Here is a 13627-nt window from a genome sequence, read left to right as displayed (position 1 = left end):
CAACTTGTTTTTCAATGAAGAGGGGTAATAACTAAGGTTAGGAATGTTCTCTACTAAGATTTTCTACCTCAAATGTCAAGTGGTTTCTTCCTTTATATAATGTGCAACTGGCTAAATATGTAAGACATTTTCATAAATGTAATAGTTAATTTATTAAGCATTTCTTGAACCAAAGTCTACAAATATTATAGCAGTTTTTGAATAAAAAGTACAATATTGATTAAATATTTATTAAGTGAATTTAACATTTTTTAAAATTGATGTGTACTAGTCCACAGCAATATTTTTTCTCATTTTCCTTATGTTACCTATTCTATTTTCTGCACTAATTGAACTTCTTCTCTCAAAGATCAGAAATAGAAGCCAGTAAGAGATATCTTTATTTCTCACACTGAATATGCTTTGATATTGGATGCCTATTAATGAGTGGTAACAATAGTAACTTAAACAGGCTCCTCTTAATAATAGCTGCGACGGGTCATTGCTAGTAAAACTATGACTATGGGGAATGGTGGCCTTTCTGTATAGTTCCTTATGGCTTGGCTCTCACTCAGTAGGCTTTGAACTATGAATTAAATTAGAGAATGTGGGGACAGGAGAGAAGACTGTCGGCAGCCTGACTGATAAAGGAGGAATTCTGGCACCACCTATGGAAGACAAAGAAGTGTCAACATCCAGTAGCACGGTGTGGTGATAGGCACAAAAAGCTGAAAAGACTATTTTTGTTCTAATGGAAAGCAGAGATTCAGTCATTCAAGAAATGTTGTCAATTTATTAAGTGGCATCATTGTTTTAAGATAGAGAGACTTTAATTGTTTTTTAAATAGAGCATTTAAAATTTTGTCACAAGCTTGATATTGCTAAGGCTTTAATATTATGCTTTCATTTATAAGCTACTTTTCTTAAAACATTATTTGCTGTAATTTTAACTTAAAAATAATTCAGAAACAAATTGTTCACTTTATTAAATTGAGATTATCTTTCTTTTTTCCATTGTTACAACAGATGCAATATTCTCTGTGATATTCTACATTCTAAGTATACACAGAAGACCTTCTTGGTTGTCTGTGGATACCGTGTGCTTAGTGTGGCTCTTGGGGTGCCAGAAAGCCTTCCTCCACATCAGTGCTGCACCTTTCTTTAGTTCTCAGGGGACACTGCAGGCCTGTGCTTCCGGTGAGGCTTCTTTCTACACACTTGCCCCATCCCCAGGAGCATCCTATTCTTGCTGGTTACTGGGTGCTAGGCTTACGTAAGTGGGAAATTCTTTATTTTCTTGTCCAGCCTAATTTTTAACATATTTTTAAGATAATAGGATTTACTTTAAATATATATTACACATAATATATATAAATATAATATGTAATATACATAATATCTATAAAGAACTTGGAGGTCTATGAACAAACACAGCCTTCTGTGTTTGCCTCTGTGTCTTGGGTAGAGCTGTTGCACTTGTTACATTATAAGGGGCAGAGCCTTAGGTATTCATCAATGCAGAGGGCAACCTCTTTCCCACATTGTGGCACTGTATGTGGAGGAGGGGTCTGAGAGGGACCAATGCTGCCTGCTCAGCACTTGCCCCTCTTGCACTAAACAAATGGACTGTGCTGAGGGACTGGCAGTTTCTTCCGCCATCCCAACCCCCCACTGGTTTTCATAGTCAGAAGCAATAAGACTTAATTTTCTCCCAGTGCTGGAACTGTGAGCTGCCCATCTGGTCTGAGGCTGGGATAGTTTCTCGGGTTTCCATCCTGACTTTTTTAATGTGTGACTGCATTTTCCACAGACTGGCCCCAGCCACTGCGCTGCCATTGCTGCTGGTGTCACTGCCACTGGTACCACCGCCAGTGGCACCTATGCTGCCATCACTGGTGCAGCCACTGCTACTACATGTGCACCACACTGCATTCTCTTCGCCCCAGCTCTGCTCCTCCTACCTGTCTCAATGAGTATTTTTTCTTTATATTTTTGCTGGTCTTCCCTTCAGTTCAATTTTCTGAAACTTATGGTTTTTATTATTTTGAGGAAGATGTATTCCTTCTTAGTTGTGAAGGAAGAGGCAATGTGTCTACCTATACTTCCATCTTCTACACAAGTCCTTGTCTTGCCTGCTTTTAACATCCTAGTTTTTTAAAAAGTATTAATGAGATTTATAAATAATAAAGAATATAGTGAAAATTCTACAAATACTGAGTAAAATATCAACTTAACATTATTATGTGTACACTTTCAACTTTTCAAGCTGATCAGCCTGCTCTTAAGATTAAATCAAAATGTTCTGAATATTGTTTTTAGCAAGTTAAAAATAAATCAGTAATTATCAGGAGAATGCAAATCAAAACATCAATGAGTTAGCACTTTACACCAGAATGCTATTAATAAAAAAGTCAAAAAATAACCTGTTTAGCGAGGATGTGGAGAAAAGGGAACCCTTGTACACTACTGGTGGAAATGAAAAATGGTGCAGCCACTGTGGAAAACAATATGGATATTCCTCAAAAATGTAAAAATAGATATACCATACAACCCAGTAATTCTGCTTCTGGGTATTTATCTGAAGAAAAGCAAGACACTAAATGAAAAGATATATGCACAACTATGTTTATGTACAGTAGTCAATAGCCAAGATATGGAAGTGACCTAAGTGTCTATTGATGATACATGTATAAACAAGATATATTTATCAATATACATAAACATATATACATACATATGTGTATGTATGTATATATATACACACACACACACACAAATGCAGAATGGAATACTACACATCAATAAAAAAGACTGAAATCTTACCATTTGCAACAGCATAGGTGGACCTAGACAGTATTATGCTAAGTGAAATAAATCAGAAAGAGAAAGACAAATATCAGTGATTTTATTTACATGTGGTATCTAAAGTAACCAAAACAAAATAAATATGGACTAGTAGTAACAAAGACCAAAGGGACAGTTACCAGAGAGGAGGAAATGAGAGGATGGATGAAAATGTGAGGGGAAATATAGTCAATAACAGTGTCCAGTGAGAAATAATTAGTAGGATTAGTGCAAGATATAAAAATGGCAAATTACTATATTGTACATCTGAAACTAATATAACTAATAAAATGCTATGTGCCAATCATTTGTAAAATAAAACTTTAAATAAATAAATCTTAAATGTGTCTTCTTTGCACCCAAGCAAAAGGAAAAACCCTATCATTCTAAAATGATGGAAAGCCATTTAATAATGTCATGTTCTTTGTCCTTTAAAAAGCTTTCATGCATTCATACTAAGACAACATGTTAATGAAATTATGGCACTTGATAATTTTTGCTACGAGATATAGAGCTTAATTGATAATTTTAGCTCTTCTACTTTTCTGGGTCTCATGTTTCTCTTTGTCATTTTGGAAGACCAAATATGGCAACTTATGTTATCAAAATTATAGTGGCATAAATTGTAACTCCAAAGTGCCAGTACAGTGCTTATCAAATAGTAGAAACTCAAAAAGTAACTGATAATGGATTTGCAAATAAAATAGATTCTTTTCATAAAGTTTATTTTAGTAATGTAACTGAATAATCAGGCTTAAGAGAAGACTGGATCTGAACTCTAGAAAAAGATTGTGCTGCCTCTCAGTTTCTCCTAACCTTCAGTCTTTATTTTTCTGGACTATTTTCTCTCTTTGACAGCTCTTTCTAATCTTATTGGTCATTTCTGAGAAATTTCCACACTGCCTTTTGTGCCTTTTTTCTAGTTTATTCTGCTCATTCATTGCTATGGTACTGTCTAATCTTGGCTTCTGCTTTAAGAAATCATGATTCTAAAATCATGTGTTTGTTGTTCTAGATTTTAATTTCATAGTACTTGGTTTTGATTTTGCACTTCCATTTTTATTCCACTTCTGTATTGCTATACCAACAAAACTAACCTCTACCAGCCAGATTTGAAATTGCCCCCACAATAAAAGAAGTAGTTATAGTCATCATATTGGTTTCACTTCATTTTTAATTTTCTACTTAATTTGAAAGTAAAGGAGAAATCAATATGCCCCTTCTCCTTAACCCCACTCCTCACTTTGCAATTTCCACTACAGAACATTTTGAGCTAACCATAATAATGCAATATTTATTTATTAATTTCTCATAAATATGTTTCTTGTACAGGAAGAAAAAATATATTCATATGAGCTCATTCTACAGAAGCTGTACCAGGAAGCTAGAGTCCTAAACATATGAATATTTTTTTCTTCCTGTACAAGAAACATATTTATGAGAAATTAATAAATAAATATTGCATTATTATGGTCCTTCATTTACACAGGCCCTTCAAAATCATAGGAAGGAATCCTTACAATCTACTCACACAATCATGTGTCTTTGTCAAACCAGGTCCTGATCTACCACTATATACATAGTTTAGACACTAGATCATTAAAATTAAATTAACAAGCTTTTTTTTTCAACATTTGCCAACATTTTGGGGTTTTCTGCCCGTATTCCTTTCTCCCACCTCTATTTTCTTCTGCCCATAATCATGAGAGAGCAACCTGCTCACAAAACATGACAGGCACAGATCATGAGAGGGTTAAGAGTATCTAGATGACTCGATAATGGCCAAACTTACTCTCCCACCAATTTATAATTGGAGCTGAGAAATTTCAGAGTAATCTTGACTAAACTGTCAACTTCAGAGGTATTGGTAGTTCTATTTCAATGATGCAGACTAAGTAGCAAAAAAAACCTTAGGAAAATAGATAGCAGTTACATGTGGAAAGAAGCAGAGGACAGAGGAAAGACTGTAGGTTCTCTCAAGATCTTTTCTTGTATTCTGGTTTCAATCTTTCCTGAGACCTAGTCATAGTACTGTCTTAGATTCCACGAAGTATATTTATATTAGTTAGTACCCTTCATGATATCATCCTTTAGTTGTATAAGTCAGTGGTTGTTAAACCTTACAGCACAATAAAATTACCTGGAGAATGTCTGGCGCATTTGGGGAAAAAGTAATTGAGGGTCTCAATTAATTTTCAGCTTACTACAATCCATGTCTGTAATCTCCCTAGGTGTTAAGGCAAATGGAAATCAGAATAATTCGTATCACTAAACTAAGATGAATGCCTTTGGATATTACAGGGTATATTTATATAAAATTAATGGATAATTAGAGTTGTTCTGGTTTTAAAACTATTTAAACATATAATGACATTAGCAAATAATAATTTTAAATTATTATTGAATTTTAAAATATTGATTTAGTTTTAAATTTCTGAATGCATGTCACAAGCAAGTATAAAATAGTCATACCATGAGGTTAGCTTGCAGTATAGTTTGAGAAACTTGACAAGCATGGAGATGTCATAGAGAGCATGGTATTCTGAGTGAGTTTAGGAACATTTATGCCAAGATATTTTAGGGAAGGTTATTCACACAAAGGATACTCTCTGTTTCAGTAAATATGTTCCCTAGTGCAAAGCTCCCAATTCTGTTTGAATTCTCTATGATGTCCTGGCATGCATACTAGTTTGATGTCTTTGTTTCCTTTTCCTTCTTTTTCTTTCTTCCTTTCTTTCATTCTTTTCTTTCTTTCTTTTTTCCTTCCTTCCTTCCTTCCTTCCTTTCTTTCCTTTTGACAAATACCACAGGAATAGTAGGCAATGCACAAAACCAATTAATTTGAACTTGCTAAAAATAGAAAAAAATAAAACAAAAATAAAACACATCAGAAACCATCCTATTCCCTAATCATCCAAATGAAAAGATTTGAATATCTCTTGTGTATAGATGAAGATTTCCCATTCTTCAAGTTTTAACTGACTTTATTGTGTTTTTGGAAGGTAGAAGTAAAAGGGAAAAAATAATGTGCTAAAAAGTATGAAAATCCATTCTCAGTTTTGGTTTTTTTTCTACTTTATTTTTATAAAGTCATGAAAGTTGGGCTCAGTTGGATTTACAGTCCTTTGAAGCAAATCTTTGGTTTTAGTATTTTTATTTGTTTACCCTGGTTTATAAAAATTATAAGCACATCTCTTTTAGTTACAAAAATAGCATGAAGTGCATTGGTTACTGTGGCTCAGTGGATTGAGCACCCCTCCTGCAAACTGAAATGTTGCCAGTTCACTTCCTAGTCAAGACACACGCCTGGACTGGGGGCATATGAGAGCCAACAGATCAATGTTCTTCTCCCTCCCTCCCTTTCTCTCTAAAAATAAGAAAACACAATCTGTAAAAAACAAAATTTAAGAAAATGCATTAAGCAAAAAGTCAATATACAGTCATGGACTTAGACGATCTTGGGCTAGACTATGTTAAGACATGAGATTGTTGCTTATTTCAGGTGTGCATGACTTAATACCTCAACTAAATATAAAGCACCTGAGGACAGTACTTGATTTACCAGAAGTCATCTAGCAAAATTGTGATCACCATACAAATGATTAATAATGTGTACCCATAATTTTTATTGAAATAATGTGATCTTGAAAAGGCATTTTATGGTCCAGCTCATCTATAAAATGAAATAAAAATAGCACCTAATTCAAAGGACAGTTGTGAGTATTGAATGAGGTTATACCTATAAAACCAGCAAACACTGTGCCATGGTATGTGATACTCTATCCCTTTATTTATCTGACTTTACATATTATATATATATATATATATACATATATATATATAACATTTTATGAATTCTGAAACACATTTCTTTGTATTTTATTATCTTTGAAATATCATTGTATCTGTCATTGATTGCATCTTATCATTGTGGCATAGCTCTGTTGGTATTACTCTTTTTTCCTCATTATATAAAATAATGATGTATCTTACCATAAATAGTACTTTGCATTCAATTAAACAAATACATTTTTATTTTTTTAAATAAAAGGTAAATGTTATTACATCTATATATCTTTTTGTACACTGCACATAGAAATAATATTATCTGATTTGTGTAGTTCCCAGTAGAAGTTTTTGTCTCTGGTTATGTTTTTTAAGCCTTTTATACATATTACAATATTGTGGAAGACAGATCCAAACCCAGGAGTTTCAACTCCAAAGGTTATGTTCCAAATGAACTGAGGTGTTGATAAACAATGAACATTTGCTAAATGAATCAGCAGAGTCAATAGAAATATAAAGTTATTTGCATTTAATATGCATTTTATTGCATGTGTTATATATAGAACGCCAACATAACTATTAAGAAACATGTGCTGTGGTAAAAAGAGCACCTTCTGGGTGTTAAAATATGATATGCCTGGTTCTGCTCATAACTGAGGTCACTTGCACAAATCATTATCCTCTCTGAGCAATTGCTTTCTCCATTTGTAAAATTAAGAGTCTTGGACTGGTGACTGCTGGTACTTATATGTCTATATTGCAAAAAATGGTGGGATCCTCACCCACGGCCAGCCTGAGTCAGGCTATTTCACCAGAGACAATAGTGCAATATTCCTCAGTCTCCCTTAATGTAAAGATTTGCCTCTAAAAAATCAGATAATAAACATATGTTTGGCTTTTCCACCCACTCCTGCCTCCCCGAGAGTGCTGTTCAGGCTGCACCAAGCTTGCTAGAGCTCTGGGATCCTCCTCAGCCAGCGCCATTGTCTTCCAGATGACATCATGATCATCTACCGGGGCTCATTAGCCTCGATGAGATGTTCTCTGATATCTACGAGATCCGGAAGGTCCTAGATGGGCTGTGTTTGGAGGTAGAAGGAAAGATGGTCAATAGGACAGAGGGTAACATTGATGACTCGCTTATTTGTGGAAATGCCTCCGCTGAAGGCCCTGAGGCGAAGGAACCGAAAGCCCAGTAATCACTGGTGTTGATATTGTCATGAACCATTATTTGCAGGAAACCAGCTTAACAAAAGAAGCCTACAAGAAGTACACCAAAGATTACATGAAATCAATCAAAGGAAAACTTGAAGAATAGAGACCAAAAAGAGTAAAGCGTTTTATGACAGGGGCTGCAGAACAAATCAAGCACATACTTGCTAATTTCAAAAGCTATCTGTTTTTTATTGGTGAAAACATGAATCCAAAGGGTATAGTTGCTCTGCTGGGCTACGGTGAGGATGGTGTGACCCCAGATATGATTTTCTTTAAGGATGGTTTAGAAATGGAAAAATATTAACAAATTTGGCAATTTGTATCTATCACCGGTCGTCATAACTGGCTGCTGCTTTTCATCCACATACCAGGACTCCAACAAATGGGACTGATGTTATTTTGAGCTCTTCATTTATTTTGACCTTGATTTATTTGGAGCAGAGGCGTTGTTTTTAAGAAACAACGTGTCATGTAGGTTGTCTCAAAATAAAATGCTTTTAAACTTATTTGAGAGAATGCCTCTTAGTTTAATATATATTTAAATCCATCCTGTATAGCGTTCCTGAAAAAACTAGAGCCTGATTGTGGGCCACTACTACAAAGCCTAAGACTGTCTTCAGATAACTTCTACAGTGAAAACTACTGGGAATGGAATATAAAAAGCAAGGATCTTAATTCTGAGTTGAAGTAAAGGGAAAGACCATGTTCACAGCAGAGCCAACATTTGAAGTGGATTCCTTAGACATTTTTCATCACCTAAAAAAGGAAGTAGTTAACCAGAAGAAATTACCAAAAGAATAAAAAGACTAAACCAGTTGGAAGCAAAAAAAAAAAAAGTTTGTAAATAGTAAAAAGGACATAGTGACAAAAGTTTTGCTCCCAAAATATTATAAATTCTTTTAAGAAGTTGTACTCAGAGAAGTTAACATAGTGTCAGGTACTACAATTATTCACCGCCTTAGTTGAGCTTCCCATGACTTCTCACACTGTGGAAATATAAGTTGCCCTCTGGAATTAGAAGTAGGGCAAGGCAATTTGTATTCATTTCTGTTCAATCAGGAAGGGTTCAGCAGAGAAAGCTCTATTTCACATACCTTGTTACGAAAGAAGAAAGAATGTTAGTTTAATGCTCTCTTCCATTAAATGTTCAGTAAAGCATACTGTCTAGTTCACAGACAAGTGAAGCTATTCTTGCTCTAGTGACAGCAAGAACAATGATATAGTGTTAAGAAAGGTGACATTAAATAAGTCTGCCACTAACTTACTGTGTGACTTTGGGCAAGTCGGTTCTCCTCTGAAGATAATGGTGATCTGAATTTCTTTCTAATTTATCTTCTGGCTCCCTAGAAACATATTGTAGATACCTATACAATTTCATAATTGAGTTTTACTTTATAGTTGGTCAGTGAGAATAAAAAATGATTATGAAAACCTGCAGGACAGAGGAATGAGAAGACCTGGGTCATTTGTGGTCATAACTTATCAAGAAAAACTTTCAGAAATACATAATATTGGAAGTGATGAAACCAGACTGGTGATACAAGAACACTTTTCTGTAAACATTTGTTTACATCATCTGCAGATTAGTTATGATTCAGATTTATAACATTTTGGCAAAGAGCAAGTTTTCCCACTTTTTTCAAATAAAATTGTTCACTAGAAGTAAAATAAAATTGCCTCAATTTAATTTCTTGATTTATTGAGATACCAAATGTAACTTAGTTTATGTATCAACTTCAAGTCATTACCTTCCATCTTTCTCACCTACCATTTATCACTTCCAAAAGTTGACAATATTGAGAAAGGACATGTTTGTGGAAACATTAAGTTGACAGGGACTAATCACATAGAAAGACTGAAACTGCCAAACAAATAAATATTATAGTACAGATTAGTGATGTTTATTAATGTACTCTTCATTATCTGATTTATAATGAGAATCTATGCTATAAGTTATTCATAACATTTAAATAAAAATTTAGGTTAATACAACTAAGGATTTAGAGAGAGTATATAGTGTTAACAAAGACCATAGTTTAGATTTAAGCTTCACTATTTATAGACTGTGTGACCTTTAAAAATTACCTGGTTCAAAAATCTGTAAAACAGAGATAATAATATCTTATTCACAGGGTTTTTGTAAAAAATAAATAACACTGTATGCTTAAGGCCTATGAAGTGCCATATAAGTACTCTGTTCTGGCAAATAATCACTATGTATTTTAATTGTGAGATGATTATCAACTCAAGAATTGTGATCTAAACTGTCCCTACAGGCCCATAGAGTTCACACCTGTACATTTAAATATTAATAGAAATTAATAAAAATTAATCTGTTTTTTGTTAATATTAAAATGGTTATAAACTTTGCAATATTTTCCACATTCATGTTATACATAGAATACTAAACATATAGGATACACTGTGGTAACATAGAAGGTTTTGCATATATATATTTAGGATGTGACATAGTAAAAAATCTTACGCAATATTATTTTGATATGAAAAATTAAAATATTAGTGAAATGTGTACCAAACCTAAAAATAATCTAACCTTGTTTCCATGATATGGTCATTTGTATTTCTTATGAAGACTTATAAACAGTTGAACACATAGAACACAAACTCCCAGCAGTTCCATAGACCCCTCATCCAAGGAGTGTGGTGCATATTCTTTAGGCTCTGAAGGGATATGTCCAAGGGTAGAGCATGCTAAGGGCACTGTGACAGAACAGCAACAAGCAGTGGTTGCTCATTGTGCTTACTGATCATAGAGTTTAAGAGGTATCCCAACAAAATGTTTCACTTGGAAAGTCTTTTGAGAAACCAGGATGAAGCTGCCTTGTGGACTTTTCCTACTATAGTTAAAAGCCTAATTGAAAAAGTAAGAGATATATGTGAATTGCATGAAATATATGCACATATACTTGAGTGTATAAAAAATTTTTAAAATTTGGTTAGAAAATTTAAAGAAGAATGGAATAGCCAGAGAAGTTGGTTTTTATATAGTCAGGCTTAAATTAACCAGAGAAGATTCAATGTGAATTTTTATTTTTAAAAATTATCTTTGCCCTGGTTGCTGTGGCTCAGTGGATTGAGCATTGACCTGCGAGCCAAGTGTCGCTGGTTCGATTCCCAGTCAGGACACATGACTAGGTTGCACGTCAAGTCCCAAGTTGGGGGTGCAAGTGAGAGGCAACCACACAGTGATGTTTCTCTCCCTCTCTTTCTCCTTTCCCTTCTCTCTAAAAATAAAATAAATAAATAAATAGAAATAAAAAGTTCTGTACATAAACAATTTTAAAAATTATCTTTAAGTTTAAGGCTTTAAATCATGTGAAATTTTGTTTAAAAATATGTTTTTACTCATTAAAGACCAGTTACATAGTGCAAAAATGTAAACTTTTTAAAAGGTTAATTTGGCTTTATTTTACTATAAAAAATGTCAAGATACCAATTATGGTTTGATATGCATTGCTTACTGATGGGACATGTTCTGAGATATGCATTATTAGCCTACTAGGCCTAGACTATATGAGATAGCCTATTACTCCTATGATATAAAACATATAAAATGGTATACCTGTATTGGACACTTTCCATGAATAAAGCTTGCAGGACTGGAAGTTGCTCTGGATGAGTCAGTGAGTGGTGAGTAAATGTAAAGTCGTAGTCATCATTGCATGCTACTGAAGGCCTTATACACAGTGTCCCACAAGCCCTCCCAACTGCTTACTTCCAATAGTGTTAAAAGAAGAAAATCAAAGCTGTCAATACGACTCCATAAACAGAGATGTGGGCTGTGATTGGAAATATCAAGGAGAAACAGGCTGAATAATGTGTAAGTCACTAACATAGTAACTGTCAGGAAGATATAAAAGGTGGCATGAGGATGTATAGGGATAAGAAATCAGGTTAGAGATATAAAGAAACATAGGGGAAGCCTATGGCAATGGCTGTGGCATGCTGGCACAGGAGTCAGAATAAGAAACTCCTCCTTTTTTGGGGGGGGTGAAGCAGGAAGTTTTATGGGGCCCACCTGGCTCAAAGGAACAGCATGTTCCATCTGGGCCTAAGGGGGAAGTCCTGCATGGCCCACATCTCCAGGCATGGCCAGCACCCTCACATGGTCAGGTCTGGGGGCAGGGACCCGGGACCCAAGAGACCCTTAAGCTCCCACCACTGTCTTTCTGGAAAGGGACCTGCCAGAGCTGGACGGCCTAGGGCTCCACTCACATAACACTCAGGAGAAGGCAGAGAGCCCTGCTCATGATGGGATGAGCAAAAAGCAGAGCCCTTGGGAGAGGAGCTCTGGGCTCTGAAAGGAGGGCCAGGGGATCCTTTCCCAGCCCTCCCAAAGTAGGCCTCCTGAAAGACTAGGGGCCAGACCCCTTGCCCTCCCCCACCCCCAGACAGGCCTCTGCACGGGGTGCTGGGGAACGGTAGGGTTGTCCTGGCTGGGTTGCAGCTTGCTTTGGGCTTTGGACCTTGGACAAATGCTGCTCTCACTGGGTCTTAGTTTCTGCTTCTGTGAAATGGGAACCGAGGATCAGCTGCTTCAGGATCCTTGTTCAGGCTCCTTTGTGCCCCCCACAGTCCTGCCTCCGCTGTGTGCAGTCTCGGGGGCACTGCCCATTGATCGATTCTGTCATTCTCTCTACACCCAGGAGACCCAAATAAAACCCTTGAACTGACAGTTGCACAAAGAAGAGCAAACAGTGAACACAGCCTCAGGGGACCAATCAGTCCCCCTGGCCCCTCAGTGGACAGGGCTCTCCAGGAAACAGGAACCGCAGCAGCAGCACACAAAGGCCCAGAGGGCTGCCTGAGCCCGAGAACTGTCCCCACGCTCCAGCCGGGCCGCGGAGCTCCACTCCAGTGCTGTGTTTAACACAGATAGTATAGAACTGAGGACTTAATTATTCTGAGTTTGGGAATTTGTTTTTGGTTCCATTTACTCCACCTGGCATTGAATTGCTGAAAGAAAAAAAAAAAAAAAACTTACCTATGCTTTACGTCATTACAACATAAAATATTTCTGATTCACAGAGACAGGTGACTCCACGTGATCACAGAAAGCTTTTGATAAAATGGCAGTGGCACCTAATACTTGTTAACATAATTCCTGTGGACCTGTGTCCTTGTACAGGGTCTTAGGTCCTCAACAAAGAACCTTTAGCCATGTAGTCCATCAAGCTAGATCTGGGAGGGCTGAAGCACCTTCTCAGTATGTACCACTGAGTGGACAAGCTTCTCTGTGCTGAAACAATTCAGTGGCTAGCTGACTGCGATGTGGTCTGTGCACTCAGAACTGAAGTGCTGTAAGAGGAAATCTATTACGAAGACCGACAGATATTGCTCTCGCCAGAGAAGAAAAATCTCTTGAACCACACATCCTTCCACTTCTCACAGAAAATTCAGCTCTGTCAAAATAGTATGGGACCACCATTGTACATGCAATCTGAAGTTGATCAAAATGTTATGTGGTGCATAATTGTATTAAAATCAATGTCTGTGAATTAATTTGGGAGAAATTAGTTTCAGCAACTAAATCACTCATTCTGTTCACCATACTCATGATCTGAAAATTTTATTTAATAGCTTTCTTCTTTATGAAATCTCAGTTATTTGTTCACTGATTTGTAGTTTGTTCCAGGTCCTTTTTTAAATTTGTTCTTTGACAGTTGTAATATAAAGGTAACAATGTAGGAAGCTATTTAATGCAAATAAAAAGATTTAATCTGTATGATGAAGAAAGCTAAATATCAGAATAAGAGTCCTTGATAATATTTGAAACCCAGAA

At 35.9% G+C, this 13627-nt stretch overlaps 1 pseudogene; it reads left to right on the top strand.

Annotated features, from left to right (window-relative positions):
• The first annotated feature begins 7611 nt into the window (after positions 1–7611).
• LOC150021966 (translationally-controlled tumor protein-like) lies at positions 7612–8128 on the top strand (annotated as a pseudogene).
• The last annotated feature ends 5499 nt before the right edge of the window (positions 8129–13627 follow it).

This window comes from Furipterus horrens, unplaced genomic scaffold, assembly GCF_987537825.1.
Source record: "Furipterus horrens unplaced genomic scaffold, mFurHor1.1.pri manual_scaffold_1, whole genome shotgun sequence".
NCBI classification, from domain to species: Eukaryota; Metazoa; Chordata; class Mammalia; order Chiroptera; family Furipteridae; genus Furipterus; species Furipterus horrens.
Note: the sequence above shows the minus strand (reverse complement) of the source record. Positions and strands in the feature narration are given on the sequence as shown.